Source organism: Argiope bruennichi, chromosome X1, assembly GCF_947563725.1.
Source record: "Argiope bruennichi chromosome X1, qqArgBrue1.1, whole genome shotgun sequence".
In the NCBI taxonomy this organism is placed as follows: Eukaryota; Metazoa; Arthropoda; class Arachnida; order Araneae; family Araneidae; genus Argiope; species Argiope bruennichi.
The window spans coordinates 127,179,404-127,199,760 of NC_079162.1; the positions used below are offsets into that span (position 1 = coordinate 127,179,404).

A 20,357-nucleotide genomic window follows, 5' to 3' on the forward strand; every position below is an offset into this window, starting at 1 on the left:
CCAAAACTTTGCCCGAGATCACAAAAATAATTGTGAAGACGTTTTTTGACTAACTATGAGAGTTCCATTTAGAACATCACCCTTTTCACTTAATTTCGTTCCCGTGTGCCTTCCTTTTAATTCCCATGATTAAATCAGAGATCAAAAGGAATTTAATTAGAGAGTGTAGATTGCTGTAAAAGCAAAAGAGACGGAGGTAATGAAAGGGCTTTCTGGAAATGTACTGAAGCACATCTTCGAACAGTGAAAAATTTGTACAAAGAGGTGCAGAAAACAAGTTAAACATCAAAATTGTAAAAAAATTATAATTAAAAATGTTCCACGCACCAATCCAGTTATTGATAGCCGTACTTCATATTTCTATACAAATGACTATAGAAACTTCCGAGAAATGAACCGCAGCAACAGAGTATTTAAATAAAATGAAAAAGAATTAAAATTTAAATCAAATTAAAAAGACAATAATCAACACCTAAAATCCTCTTAAAGATAAAAATTAAAACTTCTCCATAGGTCAAATTTGTTAAAATTTTAAGATTAATATTTTAATGACAAATGCATTATAAACACAAAAGTAAACTATAAACTTGCAACTCCGACCCACCGGAAGGCACACGGAAAAATTGGAATGACCGGAGCGCCACAACAGCAACACTGGAACTGGCGGGAACTGTGGTTGAGTTCTTAAGGGCCATCACTGACCACGGTACAACCCTTCCCTAAGGAAGTACGTCCCGTCATCGATGGAAGGAGCCAGATCCCCACCTTTTCGTGTATCCACAAGGGTGGCAAGAACCAACCACCATACCGGAAGCTTCTAATCCTCAATTACGAGGTCCCCCCCCCTCATGGGACAACACAAAAACAAAAATTGTTTTAAATACCTGCTTGTTCAAAATATGTTTATGGAAAATAGGACTACTCTGGTTTCAAGGATTTTTGAGCTTCCTCTTACAAACACATACACTGTTTTTTTAATACAGCTATAACTTCGAAAAAAACTTTTTTAATGACTCTTTCTTTGATTAACGAACCGAGAATTTGAGCTCTTCTTTCATGGTGGATAATTAATCTAATTGCAAGTGCACTCGATGATTCTCTATCGTAATGCAATCTGTCTTTTCAATCAAGACTGAATAATTGTGGTTTTGTCTATGCCAAAGTCTACTTATTGGTTCGAAATGAAATCAGCTTTAGGTATTTGCGCTGTCTGTATTATTCGGGTAAAATGGACTGATGACTGTAGCAAAAAGTGAAGGAAGCCTGTTATCATAATTATCTATCTATCTATTGGATCATTTCGGATTAAAAATTGAAATTATTGAATTTCTCAAACCATTTTTAAAAAATGGCCATGAACGGTATAGTATATAATATGACATAGTATATAATTAAACATGTGGTAATATTTATGCCAAATGAACAGCATATAACGCTCTATATTCTATTTTAAAATGAGTTGTGAAAATGTGAGAATTATAAGCCGTTTAAAAAGTAGATACCATAAACTTCTTTTCCACCAAAATAGAGCACTTCTATATAATTTTAAATAACAACAAATATTTTTATCGATTCCTCTTCTACATTTAAATGTGCAATGTGCCGGAAAAATTTTCATGAATACTCTAAAAGTAGGCTTAAAAGAAAAAGAAGGTTGAGAGAAAAAAGCACAAAACAAAACAAACAAAAACTTGAAAATGTTTAAGACTCTCTCCTCGATTTTTCCCCTATATTTAGATCGTATGGTATGTTTTCCGTTTAGTTTCATCGTATAGTGAAAAGAATAGAACATGACTTTCAGTCATCTTCCCTTTCAACGACTTTGTCCAAAATTGGATACAGAGCTAGCACTTTAGTGTAAAGAACAGGTGTTTCATTTCATTTATCAGCTCTTTCCATCTTTGGAAATCGTGATTACACACACGTAGAAGGAAAACAGGCAAACAAAATTACAAATAAATGATATGCATATATATCTCTCACCCACGCTAAAAGTTCAGTAAATCTTTTCCTTTATTATTTACCTTTCTTTTTTTTCCCTTTCTATGTAACGTTATTATAATGTGCATTTACTTTTGAATTTATATTATTATTTTATTATTATTCGTTTTTTATCGCATTTTTGATTCTCAGATTTACGTCGCTTCCCCATCTCTATAGCTTTACTCTTTTATAGCATTTGGGATGAAGACAGTATCATTTCATTAAATGGTCCGATACTGTTTGCAGAAAATGGTCTAATTTCTTTTGCGATCCGCATAGATTTCATCCCCTAATGAGCAAATTAATGCGTTGTTTTACAAATTTCACACTGTTTCCAGTTTTAATGCTGATTTACTGTTTATTTCTACATCGCTCCTTCAATTGCTGCATTTCGCGTTTTCGCTTCGCATGTATTTTCGTTTTTTTTTCATGTGTTTTTTTTAAGCATAATTTCTTCTTCACTCCGATTTACCTTCGTTTTTCACTTAATTCGTGACTTTTGTTGTTACATTTTTTTTTTGTTATATTTTTTTACCATTTATATTTTCCTTGTTTATTTTTTGTCTCTCTCTTTACATATATATACATAGGTACACACACACACACACACACACACACACACACACACACACACACACACACACATATATATATATATATATATATATATATATATATATATTATATATGAATTAGTGAAATTTAAAATATAAAAATCCATTGAATTTTCTGACTATTGTAACATTTATACACTTCGTTAAGACTTCCCCTTTCTCTAAGCATGACACTGGTTTCTAAAATACTTATCCTGAAATGTGAGCCTTTAACTGAAGCGAAGTATGGCTTCAATATCCCATTTGCAATCTCTCAATGCAAATGTTTCTACACATACAGAAATCATCCAAAAAAGATTTTCTCGGGACAATATGGCGCATTCGTGCTTCGTGGTTTTATGCATTTTGTATGTTTTTCTTTCAAGAAATCCAAAATTTGAATAAATTGACTATTATTATGCAAAGAATACATGTAAATTCCATTGATCTAAGTCATTGCATGTTGGGTTATAACGTTCACTTATACAGGTCAATAAATGGATTTAGTTCGAAATTTGATACAATTCTATTGTTAAAATTTTCATTCCACTAGTTGGTCGTGTTTCGAATTGATTGTATTTTCATGTAAACGTATGATCAGACAGACGAATTTCTCTTTCACAAAATTATGCACAAAATTTTATAGAAATTAACAAGTCATTTTGATGTAAAGACAACTAACAAATTTTAAATTTTTTACATTTAAATCTTTGTATGTATTGAACTGTCGTAATTATATACAGAGAAACTAATTTAAAAAGTAGGATGGCTTTTATTTATTTAGAGAGATCTCAAACAAGGAGAATCATCAAAATTTCGAGACCTTCTTTTTGTATCCTTCGTACTTCTTTTTGTACAAAGCAAAATTGACAAAGAAATAAATGACATACGAGTGTATTTTTAAATGACATGATAAAACAAGCATCAATGTGATATAAATATGAACCTGTTTAATCGCGAAAATAGACAATTGGGTTCACACGGCAATCGAGAATTTTATAAGGAATCATCACGGAAGACGAAGATTCTTCATACGAAAAAAGGATTCAATGATGCATTTGATTCAATATTTGAAAAACTATGTCAAATTATTGAATGAACAATAGGAGTATCAGTTACATACTAGCTATAACCTTTGCAAAAACGGATCTATCGAAAATTTTATTTCTTCTGTCATTAGAGAATATCAGAAGTTTCATTTGAACTGCTCGTTCATTTAAAATTCATAATCAAGTAATCTTAAATCCTTAATTTCCTTGAAATTAAAACTTGTTGAAAACTATCTTAAATCATCAATTAGCTTCTTGCTATTGAAGAACATTGAGATATTGTATATTCAAACTGAAGGAATTAACTATGAAATAAATTTTAATGATATTATCAAAGATTTTGCTAAAAAAAAGCACAGAAATTACATTATAGTTTTGCATTTGGCATTATAAATGAAATGATTCTTATTTTAAATTACTTCCTTCTTTTTTTTTTCAGATGTATGTGCTCTACGTAACTTGTAAAAGAGAAACGACATGTGATTGGCAACCATGCCACGTTTCCCATTCCCGTGTGGCAAAAATTGCAACTATTCCACGAGACATCGGAACTGTCAAGTTAGCCCAATAAGGAAAAGTAAGCCCTCTCATACTTATGTGCAAGCTTGAGCGTTCTTACTTCCAATTCTTGTATTTTTCAAAGAAACTGAAAGAAAAGTTTAATAAAAAAAATAGGGTTTTAATTCACTCAGAAAGAAGTGATTCAAATTTATTATGAACGATTAGCTGTCAGTCCTGTAAATATTTCTTGAATATAACTAGTCACAGTGCATAATTTGTCCTTAATACCATTTAAATAATGCAAACCGACATTTTTCGATCCTAATGCTCAAATGGATGGCCCCGGTGACCTGGTGGTAAGGTTTCGACATCAGGGCCATTGAACAACTACTGTATAAGGGGCCTGATGCGAATTAATATGTCTAATCAAATGCCATACCCTTAATGGGATTTTGAAGTTTGGAGGTAGTTTCTAACTCAGATACCGTCCTCGGCATCTGATCGCGTTTCAGATTTATGAGCTCTGTCTCAAAATAGTTCTAGTGTTGCTTTATAAACAGCACATTAAAATAACTAAACTAAGAGTCATGCTCAGTTCCAAAGAGTATAAAATACTTTTTATACATTTTCTAAAATTTCTCAGAGAAAAAAATTCATCAAATTATAAAAATCGCAACCAGATGTCAGAAATCGCGATTCGTTTAATCTGAAATTTCCTATCTTAGAATAGAAACTAATCAAATCAAGTTGACCAATGAGACAAATTTAAATCAACTATAAATGACACTTTTTAATCGCAGCAAACAGATGATTTTAATATTATTGTAGCGATCATGATGAGATAATTAAACTTTAAATAATCGCTTGACAATGATTTATTCTTTATATATTTATTAATGTACGATGAATGAACGTTACCTAATGCAAATGAATAGAATCGTTGAATTTTTAACCTTTATGTGTGGTCCAGAAAAAGCGCCTAGTTTCCTGATAAAACCATGTCAAGATCACATTGAAATGGCATCAGATGCTTAAAAATGATCAAGAAGAAGTTGAAAATTTCACTCATAAAAATCATCCGAGAAACAGAGTAGAGTAAAATTGACAGGATGACGTGTACGTTGATTTTTTTCATCGACAACTATTAATACAAGGTATTTCTTTGATCTTTTGAAAAGGATAAAGCAGAAATCAGTCCAAAAGACGTTACGTTTCAATTCTTAATGTTCTTCTCCTGGACAATGCAAGACCACACAATATGATACAACTAAAAAAAAAATATATATTAAATTCTTCACTGAAAAGCACACCAGCACGCTCACTATATTCCATTCTTAGCTTCCAGTCCAGTTCATTTCTACTTATTACCATTGAGATTATAAATCTAACAGTAAATCCACAGATTTAATAAATTCCATCTTGCCAAAATGAAAATAAAATTATTAAATAACTCAAGATTTTTTTTTATTTCTGTTTCTAGAAATAGTTACTATCTTCGTAGAAAACGAGATCCAAACAAATACCTTTACCTTTTGTCTAATAGTGTTCAGCTAAAATTGCTTGGAAAATTACCAACTATATAATAATTTCTTCTGTTTTTGTCAATATCTCCCATTGTAATATCCAATAAAAATTGTTTTTAGAATGGAATAGAAAGCAAACTGTGACAGTTATTTAAGTTATTCTTGCGCAAGATTAAGAAGAGAATTCGGGAGTCGATAAACCATTTCCTAGTATTAGTACAACAGCCACATAAAGTCAATCCCAGTTTCAGATGATTTAGTCATTGGAAAACTATTAGAAAGAACAAGTCAATGTTCTATAAATGTTCCCAGAAATGGTGTGGCTAAGCGAAGTATGAAAATACCGTCTTGCCTCTAATGGAATAGCTACACGCTCGTGATGGATAATTTACTCCATTTCCATCAGCGTCGAGAGAGTTTATCACTTGCCTTATATTTCAAATGATCCCATAAGGAGAAATTTCAAGAATTACATTACATGGTTACAAATTCATGCATTTACATTACAATTATATGACTGTTTAAATATTCCTGCCAGAAAGAGAAAACTTAACTAGTTAGATAATGTTTTTCCAGTTAAATCATCTAAGGCTTTAAGAATGGCCAAGAAGCGACTTGAATTATCAGCATTCCTTAAAGAATTAATTTAATGCGGCTTCTGCTGGATTCATACAATTATTGTTGTTTATTTGTAGACATTGTTGTGTTAACTCCAAATTTTTCTATACTTCATAGCTTCTAAACCGGAATTTCCAATTGTAATAATACAAAATGGAGCACGAAATTAAACTTCTGATTTTGCCTCTGAACTACTTGTGGTGAGGAGACGTGTCACGCACGTCGAGGTAATTTTGTCACTGAATCGCCAACGACGTGCCACACACGTCACAGGCACTTGTCACAAAAATAAAAATGCCGGAACACAATTTACAGGAGCACAGTCTAAAGTTGAAAATTAATTCATTTAGAAGATATAAATCTTTTTCCAATTTCTTTTAAGTATCGGATACTTGTTGTGACCTCACTGGAAGTTACAGTGACTGTTTAGGCACGCGCACCTCTGAATTTATTGCCACTGCAAGTGGTTCAGCTCCTTCAAGGAAAAATTTAAATAGCAACAATGATGTGTAATAACATAAAAATAGCCACTCCCTTTCTGAATGCTTACATCTATCATTCCGAAAGTACTGAAGTCTAAAAATTAAAAATCTCAATTTACAGCTTTCATTACAGATTGCGTTTAGGTAAAATTCAAGAATAGATTAGGATTTGAAATAGACGAGAAGTTTTCATTCAAAAATGGTGAATCGTATTAATGCTATTTCTACCTCTCAAAGTGGATGAAAAGTTATTTCTGAAAACTGCCGAGTAAAATTCATTTTCTTTTCTTATTTTGATACAGTAAAACAAAGTGATTAAACAATAAAAGATTGGTTTTTATTTCAAAATTGTATGTCAATAAGCAAAGAAGTTTCCTTGAATTTCAATGTCAATCAGAAATATATTCAATTTTCCCATAGTTTATAACAATTTGCACTATAACGCACATTATCTATAGGTAGGAATAAAACATATTTCATAGCACAGGTACACGCAATAGAAAAGAGCAAGATAGTCTAAATACTTATTTATTCGCTAATATTCATCATAAAATTAAGATATCAGATTCTTAATGAAGGAAATATCGATTAATATGTTTTAATTTTACCAATGAAATTTTAATTTTATGCGTTAGACGTCGAGGAATTAACATAATTTCGATTACGTGTGGGCATTTGTAAAAAACAAAACCCTTGCGAAAATAGTTTGAAATCAGATATTAGCCGGAGCTTTAAATTGTTAGTATTATATTTTTCCGAAAATTCAAATTTAAAACGTAGCTACTTAAAATAAATCGTAATCTCGTTTTCCAGCGCAACCAGTAGGCACGATAGGAAAAAAATCTTTCGTGACTACCGATAAAACCAAGCAGCATTGTATTCATACATGCATGTAAATAGCTACCATGCAGCTTTTCATTGAAAAAAAGCAAGTTCTAGAAATCCTTTGCGATTGTCTGTATTTCATTTGTATGAGCAATTAGGAATACATTTGTAACAGAAAAAAGTCCAAAAAGAGAAAATCAAAAAAATTTTGAGTTTTATTCTTTCTTTTCTGGTAGTAAATTTCAATTTTCACATTCAGTCGATTTTTTAAAGCACCATTTTACACACTTTTATTTTACTGATTCATATTTGGAAAAACGGGATTTGTAATAGATTATTCACTAATTTCTTATTGCACATGAGTTTTAAAATTCCTTACAGATACGCATTCTTGATTAAGATGCGCGATTTTTTATTTTGAGAATTCAATTATCAGGTAACCAATTGATTTTAATTCAATTTTGATTCTATATGCAGCAGCATCCGTAGTGAATTTAAGAAATAAAACGGAACTCAGATTCGATAACATTTGTAATAATGAATTGTAAATTAAAGATTAAGAAGAATAAAATAATAACAAGGAAAAATCTTTTTAAAGACATGACGTTATTAATGTACTGAAACGAAGAAAGTATTTTTTCACCTCAAAGTCAGGATCTCAAAGACAAAATTCCGAGCAAAAATATTAAGAGCTGAAAACAAAACAATAAGGAAATTAAGCTGCAGGGAATGTCATTAAAAATTAAAATTCCAATTCATTAAAATTCCAATTCTGCAGGGAATTTCATTAAAAATTAAAATTCCAATCTCAAAATTGACTCAGCACTTGATTCTTGTAATTGTCACTTACTTTCACAAATGTGATTTCTAAACCTTTGAAGTATAACCTTCTCGAGAATTTGTGCAATTAAATTATACAGTGAATGTAAACGCTAATGTTTACTCCTAACCCAAAGTGCAGTTTAGATGAATCCAATTTAGATGATCATGGAACCTACATGCGCTCTCAATATCAATCCAGGCGAAAGATATTTATCTTCGATGGAATTAGCGAGTTGTTCTTGGGAGGAAATGGGCCTTGAAGCTAAGACTCTATCCTTATGCTATTTCAATCTGTCTAATGAAGCACACCCAATAAATTATTAAATTTAATTAGCACTTTAATGGTCGCACGCCTCCGCAATCAAACCACACCAGGGGTTGGCAATAAATTTGAAGAAGTCATTAAAAAAAACTTCATGTAAATTTATGAAATAATTCAACATCTGCGAACGTATACATAAAACAAAAAAAATCAATATATTTGAAGAAACAATTTTTAAAAACTTTATGTAAATTTACGAAATAATTCAACATGTGCGAACGCACACATAAAACAAAAAACAACGAATGCAGTATATTTGAAAAAATAATTTAAAAAAACTTTATGTAAATTTACGAAATAATTCATGAAATGCGAATGTACACATAAAACAAAACAACAACAACATGAGCAATATATTTGAAGAAATAATTTTTAAAAAACCTTATGTAAATTTACGAAATAATTCAACATTTACGAACGTACACATAAAACAAAAAACAACTAAATCAATAAATTTTAAGAAATAATTTTTAAAAACTTTATGTAAATTCACGAAATAATTCAACATGTGCGAACATATACATAAAACAAAATAACAACAATAATATCGACACATTCAATACAAAAAACGTTTAAGAGCAATTTAACAACAAACTTAATATTTTTCCTTAGTGTGATAATTTTAAATGCAAGTCATAAAGTAATAATTACCTAAATCAAAGAAGCAGCGACGTAATACGAAGCCAACAATAATATCCTCACTTGTTTACGTTCATCAATATCACACAGAGAGTGTGGTACCGGCTAACAACCTTTGGCCGTAACATTACACGCATGTTGTGTGAGCAGTCATCAAAGTGTTCATAATTTTTTGATTTCTGTTTACTACATTCAATTAAGAGGTACAATATAAAAATTTACAACCTGACAAGTCGAAATATTTCAATTTAATATTTTAAACTTGAAATGTCTTCCATTAGTAAACACTGTTTTTATTTTTCTTGATCTTAGTTTACATTTTAGTTTAGTTATATTGAAGCCCCGTTTTAAAGCAACACTAGGGACAGGGTTCCCTCTCTCCAAGCTTCCATGCTGCACCAGAGGGAAAGCGTTTGGCCCCGTGCACTGGACCCGTTTACACGACAATTCTTCGGTGGAATTGGGTCTCGAACCCGAAGACCTCCCGTTCCAAAGCCAGGCCTTACCACCAGGCTACCACGGCCCTCAATGTAAGAGAACACTTCCGAGAATATCATTGTCGTAGAGTCAGAAATTAATCTTTAAAGTTGAAAAATAATAAAACGCCGAATCATAATTTTTGAGATAAAATGCGGAATTCTTTAAGTTAAAAGAAATAAAGTGTCATCGAATGAGTCAAATATGATAAAAATGACCTTTAAAAAATAGTAAAGTGTGTTGTTTCTCAATCCTATAGGCATTTGGGAAAATTTAAATTTAGCTGGAAAGAAGAAACTAAAACATGACAGGAGTAAGAAATGAACACTGCTACTAGCTTAGCCAACTAGTAACTACCAGTTTTCTTCATACCTTCTGAAAGTTTTAGTTATATTTTCTTTATTACGTGTCTTGAAATACGGGCGAAGCATGGTTTTCTTTTCTAAGTATAATTGGCTAAATGCCTCAGTGTGCAGTCTCTGTTATATCAAAATGCTCTATATCAAAAACGACACACATCAAAATGTACGAAATTTTGATATAACAGGTGAATCCAGCATCAACTTATGCTATTTTGTAATATCATACGACAATCACATATTCGAGAGTTGACGTAGCTTGCCTTTGCAAATATTTTATATCAATAAAATGTTATGGCAAATTTAACGTAAGATATTTCGATAAAATAGTGACGCAGAGTGCATAGACTGAGATATATCTAATTACATGCTTGCAATTCTTGGTTCATTCAGACGAACTCGAATCCAAAATGACAGACAAAAAGTTTGTATCTGAATAAGAATCCTGAATAAAATAAGCATTATCTGAATAAGATAAGCATTAACTACCCTGATCTGTTCTGAGCTTTCTGCAGTTTCAACTAATATTTGACTCGATATTGAAACTTGTAAATATATGATAAGTATGAGATGTTCTAAAACAAAAAATAAGTTCGAAAATCATCGATTAGACGCGCTTTAAAAAAAAGGAAAATAAATTTATAAAAGCATTTAATATTATGTATCAAAAGTTGTAAAATTTTTCAAATTTTCTGTATTAAAAAGTTTCCAAATTAAATCACACTTGAGTATTCTATATTTATAAATCAAAAGAATGTAACTTGATTTTAACAGATACATAGCTGTGTGTGCCTGTGAAAATTCGCTAAGTTGTATGCGCGCTATGAAACATTTAACATGTCCGGCACAAAACGTGTTAAAAGCAAGCAAGGTATTTGAGATTCAATAACTAACGTTGTATATTCAAGATAAGTAAATTATACACCTAAATTGCGGCATTATTTTTAATATCTCAAATTTTCTAAAATTACATTATTGTTAAACGAATGAAGTTAAAATCTCCTTACATAAAAGTCTGCTCTACGCGAGTAATATAATGAATTAATGAAATTCAACTGGAATGAAATAAATATTGGCTTATCTTATTTCCATATAACAAAGAGCGAAACGTGAAAACTATAACCATATTACTCTAGTACTTGCTGTAAACACATATCAAAACAAAAGTACTAGAGTCAGTAGATTCTCCAGCTAATGATCAATCAATCTAACATCAGTCGAGTCATGAGCTGTGACAAAAAATTAATATCATTCAATTAAGCTATTCCAATTAAATTTAACAAAAACAAATTTGAGAAAAACGTTGTTTTAATGTACTAAAATATAGAACTTTAATTACTTTAATTTAATATTAATTATTAATGTATTATTTTTTTGTCTTTCATTTATAATGCATTAATAAAAATATTATGCCATTTTTAAAATAATTTTTTTTTTACTCATTCCTCATGGAATTATTAAATCTCAAATTTTCTACCAGATAGCGCAACCCGTATGAAATAAAAAATAATAATTAAACCGATTTATTAATTAAATATGAAAACGGATAATTATATCTTAAAAATAATATAATATTGTCATACAGAATACATAAATGCTTAAAATTTCAAAACTCAAGCACATCAGAAAGCGAGTGGAAAATCCATTGCAAAATTCTATCTTTGCAAACATGAAACAAAGAAAGTTAAATAAAAATTGTATGAAACTAACATAACTTGGTACCGATTTGTTTCAATTTTCTCATGTTGTCTGGTGGTTCTTTCCGTCTTAACTTCCCCATTCATAAAGGGAATACAGGCACTTTCTGATTGTCCTAATTACACGCCCAAAACTTTCAAATCACCGAAAGTCTCTCATTAATGACCTTCACCATTTTTCTTTTGTGTAGCTAATCCATATTTTACATGTCTCCAATCAAGATGGGCAGGACAAGTAATTGTTTCTGCATCTAAACAAGATATTTTTAAAATCTTTAATGCTTGAGCCAATTAAAAGATCCATTCATGCATTTTAAACTCTATTTCTAAATAGCTTCCGTTGGAGCTCTAATGCCAAACTCTTTCCTTCCATTTACCATTTTCTGAACACCAACATAACACACTCTGTAACGTTTGATCCTAATGATCCCGTATCATACCGAAATAATCATACATCTTGAGTTTATTTTTCAATCATAAAATGTCCATAAATAAGGCAAAATATATATGGATAGTTTCAATGCTTCCTCCTTTGCATTGTTATCACAAATACACTGGCATTTACAAATGCATACAAAATATAGTCAATTAATCTACTAAATGAAACGAAATCATCAACTGAATCCCCTTAATAGATCCGTAATAGAATACCCTCCTAAACGCAGGTGGAAACACGCAACTTCATATATTTATGTTTGTTTATGTTGTGTGTTTACTTGCTTCCCGATGAGCAAGTCTAGTAACAGTTGAATGTACTTCCGTTTGATAATATCTTGGTATTGGCATATCAGTATTAAAATGTGGTAAACATAAATGATTGATTTATTTTTACATGAAATAGGAATTTCTTTTTGACTGAAGAAACGCTAGGAGAGCCAATAATTCTGATTAGGCCAAAGCCAAACAGCAGACTTTCCAAGTAATTTCTCAGCATGCGTTCGTTGACATACTTGTACTACTTCGCATCAATACATTTATTATTGAATAGTTTTTTCTCAATATATTACAAAAGACATAAGATATGTTTCGTGATTGCTTTTAGATATTGAGACACGCTTTAGAGCTTTGCTATAACAAAGCTGCAACAAAATAATGTCTAGATCTAACCTCGTTTTCGTAAGATAATGCGCTTTTATTTAGTGAAAGTGAGTGCAAGTATGTTACCTCAATATTTTAATTATAATCGATTAATTAGTTATTTGTTTCCCCCAGCTCAATCACCATGCTCTCATGATCCAACTCCATGCTAATTTTAGCTATGGGAATACATAAACGTTGTTGTATATTGAGTAAAGATTACGGCATTTGTAGAGTTAAAAGACAGTGATCACGTACGGTGAGCGGTTTAATGCAAAATTCATCATCATCAAATGACACATGTTTCTTACTTAGAACATTTTGAACAATATAGCATGAAGCATTCAAATGTCTGAAACTGTTTTAATGAAACAAATATTGTTTTCAAAATTCGGCTTTCTGTTTCTGAGCATAATCTTGTAAAAACACTAGCTTCAGTAGTTTTCGAAATTATTTTAACATAGCAGACTCTTCTAGCGAGTAATTTAAATAATAATATATGCCCATCAATCTAATCCCACTCACTACAGAACATTTGAAATAATATTTATTTTATTATAAACCATACATAAAAATCATGTAACAGTAACTCATTACATGAAAAGAATGTATGGGAATCCGAAGCCTAACTACAACTGATACACTTATGCAGGTCATGTACAATCACATGTCAATATTTAGTTACGAAAAAATTTATGTAAAATCGAACTTTTTCAGGAAAGATACCTATATAGATAAACTTAAAAAGCAAAACCTTATCTAAATATAAAATTTGATCCAAATTATTAGGGCAGTTTCTGAGATACACGAAATATATATATATATATACACACAAGAATTGCTCGATTAAAGCTATAAGATTTTGCTGAATCCGTTAAGATAAAAGGTAAAGTCATTAAATGAGACAGATATAATTTAAAATTTAAACTGAAAAAATCTAAATATTTTCTAAAAATTATTTTTTCAATAGGATTCTGACCAGCTTTACCAGTATCTCGATATAAAGAAATGAAAATCTTTTATAAAAATCGTAATGAGATTTTAAAGTTGTGTCAACTAGCAGAAACTTCCCCACAATTAGTATCTGGCGTGATATTTTCCAGAATACTTGAACTTTACGCACGGAAAAGGAGGATAATTCATTAATGAAATTCAAAGAATGCATCAGCAAAATAAGCAGCAGCTTGAAACATTCTGAACGTGCTAATTGCCAGGGGTACTAAATGTTTTGCATAAAAAAGGAGAGCATTCGTGACTAGGTCTGAAAGCACTGATACATTTGGAACAGCTGTTTACCTCTTCGCTTTGTAAAACACCAACAAGAATGTCTTTCTAAAATACAGTAGCTGGAGAAATTTTGGTCCCCTGCCAATCCGACAAGCAAAAGGAAGACCACTGCGAAAGTAACAGAAATGATGCAATTTTATTTATTCCATGTAATAGAACACTCACCTAGCTTTTCTATCTTTCGTTTTAAAAAGAGTAAAAATGTTTAAAAGCTTTTATACAAAAGAGAATTTAATTTTAGAGCATCCATCAAACATGATTTTAAAAACTAAAATGTCTGCTTTACAGTGATTAATTACAGATGAATATGCATCTTACAAGTCTTTTTAAAGAAGAAGAATTCGCCATGCTTTTTAATCCTGAAAAGAATAAATATGCATATTAAATTCTAGGATACTCTAAGATTTCTTTTTGTAACCGGATTGCTGATTAAATTTATTATCTTTTACGCAATTCACGATTTTCTAGATACATTATAAATAATTTGAATTATATCATTACGTTAGAGTCATAAAAGACTAAACACCTTCCCATTCCACCTCAACAAGAAAATCACGAAGTGCAAAATACATCTCAATATTACGAGCGTAAACATAAAGATATGAGATGTCAGTAAACCACACTTCAGAAGTATTGAGCTTTTGCTGTAGAATTCAGATTAAAATTATTTGTAAGCATATCGTAATCGTAGGTTAAAACTATCCTAATTTAAAATGTATATTTAAGTCAATAAACTCTCTAACCAAAAAAAAGTTCTTATATTGTGTACTCGTCGATTCTTTTCAGAAACAAAGAAGGGAGGCAGAATCTGTGGTCCACGTATGCGTAATTAAATAAAATACAAAAGATGAAGCCTTAAATAAAGATAAAAATTATATCAAGAACTTTTTGTAAGATAATAATAATAAAATATAAAATTAAAAAAAAACGAAAGTTGTGAACCGTAACTCGATTATAATGATATCGCATATATGCATAGTAAATGTGACACATATATGCGAATGCAACACATATATCAGACCTTAAATTTCATTAGTTTCGTTTCTATCTTTATTTTTCTATTGACTTTGGGGCGTAAAAAGCAACTTTCAGCATAGCAAGTTATTAAATAAAAGCGGAATGCTCTTATTTTTTAATCAAATGCATTTTCTAAAACTACGTAGACGTAACATCAGATTTGTTACATAACGCATTTTGATGTTTTCAAAAAGCAAAGTGATGCTTTTTGTATCAAAAAACAAAGTAACATCACTATCTTGGTAGCCGTTACAAGTGGGTTACATTTATATTATCGAGAATCAAAAGGCTTAAAAGTTATTTCTTCTAAACCAGTAATAAAAGCAAAAGTTTATGCGTTCGACAAATCAAACCATTGAGTTACGAAGTTTGGGACCAAGATATTGCAGACATTTGGATGGTAACTATGCTTATCTCGGAATGATTTTTTGATTAATTGAAAACTAGATAAAAATTTGAAGTTTTTTCCTTGAAAATACAGAAGGTATAGACATAAAAAGGATTTGTACAGCATATTAAAATAAAGAATAAAGCTATATTTTTGGTTATATCCATTTAATTTCTGCAAATCTTTTCGCTAATTTTCATAAGTGAATATTTTTATCTATATTTTACAACACAACTTTTAATTGTACCAATGAAATTCATGTTAGTTTTATTGTTGTTACAGATATTTGAACCTGGGTTTATTTTTATTATTATTGTTATTATTGGTAACCAATGCATGAAGATTATTTTTTCCATACTGTAAAGGTTTCCTTTTAAAACATATCTTCAATATATTTTTTAATTTGTAATATTGTTTAATTTTGTAATAATTATACTACGATTTCACTTCAAAATTTTGTAAGCTCGTTGTATGCGTACAAATTTCGTTCGACGTGATCCATCAGCTTTTATAAAATCTACAAACATTCACAAAGAACTTGATCACAGAATATTAGCCACTTTAAGTTACAGCTATATCGCTTTAAAAAATACATATATCACAGCGTAGATTCTGTACCAGTTGTTCTATGGAAATCTTAAACATTAAAGGTGCTTCGAACTGGTTCGATAACATCTAAAAGTATCGCACAGATAATGAAATCTGAAGAAACGGGATCTTTGTTTGGGTCATCTTGCAATCCATTTATGCGGAGGATATAGAGATGACTCTTTTTCAAGTATAAAGGTGGTCATTCATGGTCACTCTGCACCATTCAAATTTTTCGTCCCTCTCTTCAATCACCATCACTCCACTAGGTCAAATCTTATCTAGTCTTTTAAGAACGGAGTAAAAATTGAGAGATATTTCTTAATAACTTAATTTTTTTTAAATTAAATATGAACATTAAAAGAGAACAAAGAAAAAATACTTTTCATAAACTTTAATTGAGTTAATTAAATGTTACCCAAATGGATATCAGGATTATATGCCAAAAAAGTTGTCATATATTTAAAATTTAAGATTATAATATTTAAAAATGTCATTTATAATGAATTTCATAAAAGCAATTTCTGTTTTGCACACATAAGTAGGTACCCCATTTTAACGAGATTTGCTTTTCATCCCAGATTACGATATTTCATCTGATTAGGTAATTTCATGGGCCAACCCTGTAGTAAGTCCATCTCTCAGAAAGCAAATGAGTCTTTCCAAAGATGGTCGTCGATATTAGTAAATCATGTCGTTTAATTTCACATGCATCTGACAGAAGTACCCAATAGAGTACTGTGGGATGAGGTTAGAGTGCTATTCTCGTCTCTAAGCTCTTTCCCCCCACCCATATTCAGTGAATTCCTAATCCAAATGGGAGTCAGGAATTAAAAGGGGATTGACAGGGTATTAGCTCGTATGATTTTGGTGCATTAGCAATTTTGGTGTCCTGTCACTCTATTAGTATGGTGGGAAAGAATCGTGAATGTCCGGTTTAACTCTTTTTATCCCTCAAACTTAAGTACTTAAAAGTAACTTTTAAATCATGCTATCTTCGCTCAATTTTTCTGAATTGTATTCAAAAAGACACGAAGAGAGTAACTCTGACAGTAACCAGTAGATATCAGCTAAGGGCAAGACTTTAAAAACTTTAATTATTAATCGCATTAATTAAGTTGTTTTAATTAAGAAAGAAAGCTTTTTTCCCTCTTTCCTGAAGTTATTCTGAACCAAAACTTTTCTAAACATGCAAAAATAAAATTGAAAAATTGATAATGCAATACAATAATGAGATAAATAAAGGATTACGAGCTTTAAATTTTCAAGCCAGCATCAGAATTCGCAACGAGTTCTTCATAAATGTTTGAAATTTCTATAACTGTTACTGGATCACGTCAAGCAAAATATGCAGATTTTCCCATTAGTACACATTCTAGTGGCCATAATTTCTTTAATTCGTTGAATGCTTTTCCCGTCCCTAAGCTCTTCATAATGTTTAACGGATCATTCAATGTCATCCGTTTTTGACGGACGGCCACGTCCATTGGCAGATTTCAACAGAAGAAATTTCATTATAAACTTTTCTGTATTTTAGTAAACCCTCGATTTAACGAACCAACTGGGAAGAAAAAATGTCTGTAAACTGAAAATCTTCTGAGCTTCAAATTGCGTTACGAACAGTATTTAAAATACAACATTAGACCGTATATTGTAAATGTAAAATACTGCCAAAACAAAATGCATTAAAAAAAAATCACTTGCTTAACGAGTGATGTTTTGCAAAACGAGTGGCGCGAAGATACTGCACTCACCGTGAACATCGTGAGCTGGATTGACCTGTATCAGTATGTGTTGAGCGCTTGTTTGAAGAAAACCCTAATATCTACATGGAAGAAGTTTTGGCCATATAGTGTTGTCAAATGCGACTCCGAGGGATTAGACCCTTTCGCAACTAAACCGGCTTGCAAATTCTATACTGGTTTGCCAGTTTCTGTTTCAAATGAGGAGTGTAGTATGTAAAAGGAATTTTCACCAAGGATACCCTTGCTTTACATCTTGCACTCCTCATTTGTAACAGAAACTTGCCCCTAACACTGAATTTTCACGACCGCTTGGGCCAGAACAGTAGTGAAAAGGTTAAGCAAGTGCCTGTTGAACCTTAATCAAAGAGATTTTGTCTCTGGCTAAGATCATAGGGCTAGAGGTGGATAGTAACGATATCAATGAACTGGTGGAGGAACTTAATCAGAACTATGGAAGAACTTATGAAGCTGCATTCTGTGTCACAGATAAAGGCTACAGAGAAGATTTGGTTAGGAGAGAAAGAAATAACATACGCAACAGAACAACAACCTTGCTGTGAAATAAGGGAGTTGTTGAAATAAGGGGAAATTTTTGCATTGTATGTTGAGAAGTATTGTCCTAATAAGATAATACCTATTAGAGCTTAAAATTCATTAAACTATAATGCTGTGTCTCATTTTCGACAATTTTTGAAGCGTAGCCAAAGATAACTGTCTGATAATTTTCTGGAAAAAAAGTATGCATTATAAATAATAAATGACATTATTATAAATTTGTTCAAGTATTTTTTTTTCGGGATGGAACACATTGTCGTGTTATACATAGATTCCTATGAGAGGGAAATTATTTTGCTTAACAAACGTTTCGCATTTCTATTAAGATTTGGGAATGAATTATGCTTGTAAAGTGAGATTCCACTATATTTAATGCGCATTACTGATTAACTTTTTTTTTTTTCGCTATGCATCGGAAGAGAGGAAAAAAGGCCTTAACATTGTTACAAAGAAGAAAAAAAAATTCATAAACATTAATTTAATTCTGTCCGATAAATCCGGAATCCGAATAATAAATCTAATTTGATAGATAAAAGTGGAGCTTTCATAGTGAAATGAGGAAAGTTGTTTATCTTTTATTTGATTGAATAAAAAAAAATGCATTGTAGCTAATAACCAGAAAATTGCAATTTCCAATCATTTTGAAGTTAATTTCCTGCCAAAAAAAAAGATACGTTCTTTTGGAAAAAATCATATAAATAGCTGAAAAAAGAAGAAATTGAAAGACATTTTTTGAAAACCAAAGGAAAAGGAGAAACTTTTTTTTTTCATAGTAGATTTAATTTTCTGGTAAATTGATAAAGATTATTTTTCATTATGCCTGGAACCTTTATTACCGAAATTTTGATTTTTTTTTCAAAAAATGCAATCAGAAGGGTAAACTATTGTTTCTTTTATAAAAAGGCTATCACGAGATGTAGCGTCTTTAGTACAATTTTTTTTAAAAATATGAATTTTATATATTTTCATACTTGCTTTTTTTCATTCCTATTCAAATTTTCGGAGTTTGGAAATAATGGCAGCTTGAACTAGTGAATTCTTCTGGAAATAAAATTCTTTTCCTTTATTAGTTCTTTTTGGTTTTAGGAATAGTAATTTTGCTTACAATTAAGGTTTTCTGAAAAAGAAAAAGATTTAAAAATGCGCTTTAGTAATACTTAAACATATTGTTAGACACAGATAATAAAATTCAATTTTTTTGTTAAGAAAATGTTGTTATATATGGCTAAATTTTTAAATGGATTAGTTGGGTTTTTCTTTTTTTTTCATGAAGTTTCAAAAGCAATAGCTCTCAACGTTGAGCAGCATTAAGTTCTAAGTATTAATGAGTGCTTAGAAAAGATTTTATAATATATAAAACAAATCCTTATTTCCTATATTATTTCAGTATGATATATTCATATAGCTTATTTGTATGCGGTGAATCTCTTCTTAAAACTGAATTGTACAGTTAAGCTAAAAGACTATTATAGCCGACCTCTGTAGGTCTTGAGGCCTGGCAGGATCTCATAGACAAATTTTGTTTTAACAACGAAAATATACAAGAAGGAAAATTGCAATATTAATTTCAATAATAATTTCTCATTATCTTGATTTAATCTTTTTTTTACAAATATGCTCATAAAGTTTCTTTTTATCAAAAAAACCATACATATATGGAAAATGGAATAATTTATCAGTTATTGAAAAATCATGCATGCATTAACGAATTAATACATGCGTAATTGTTTACACTGTATTTTTCGAATGAAGCTAACTTTCTTTAAATTTAACAAGTTGCTTCTACTTCTTTAAAACAAGCAAACTCCAC

At 30.6% G+C, this 20,357-nt stretch overlaps 1 long non-coding RNA gene across 1 annotated transcript in view; it reads left to right on the top strand.

Annotated features, from left to right (window-relative positions):
* The window catches only part of LOC129958147 (uncharacterized), a 58,379-nt gene that overhangs the window by 23,988 nt on the left and 14,034 nt on the right, over positions 1-20,357 (top strand). Inside the window, exon 2 of the long non-coding RNA XR_008783166.1 lies at positions 4,065-4,202. This is a non-coding gene — a long non-coding RNA (uncharacterized LOC129958147). The remainder of the gene's footprint in view (positions 1-4,064; positions 4,203-20,357) is intronic.